Below are 358 nucleotides of genomic sequence, written 5' to 3'. Positions count from 1 at the left end.
CATCGCGCTAATATTTCACTTAGAAATTGTACGCTAACCAGTCCCAAGTGAAAAGAACCTAGCATTCCCTTTTTCATCATTGTGTTCAGATGCTGGCATTGGAGATGAGGTGGAAATAGAATACAAGTGAATGTGTAACAGAACTGAGAGACTGGGGGCCATGGAGGGAGAGAAGGAGGAGCAGTGGTGAGAAAGGTCCCTGCAGGCCTAAGGGAGAGGCGGGTGCACAGGAAGGTACAGTTTGAAGGGGGATTTTAAGAATGGAGCCCTTCTAGGTGGAGTCAAGGCTCAGATTTTGGCCAGGGAGTGGCTTGCTGAGAGAAAGCTGAAAGTCCACAGGATTGCAGAGGTCAAGAAG

Source organism: Chlorocebus sabaeus, chromosome 14 (genome assembly GCF_047675955.1).
Source record: "Chlorocebus sabaeus isolate Y175 chromosome 14, mChlSab1.0.hap1, whole genome shotgun sequence".
Taxonomy (NCBI): Eukaryota; Metazoa; Chordata; class Mammalia; order Primates; family Cercopithecidae; genus Chlorocebus; species Chlorocebus sabaeus.
Note: the sequence above shows the minus strand (reverse complement) of the source record.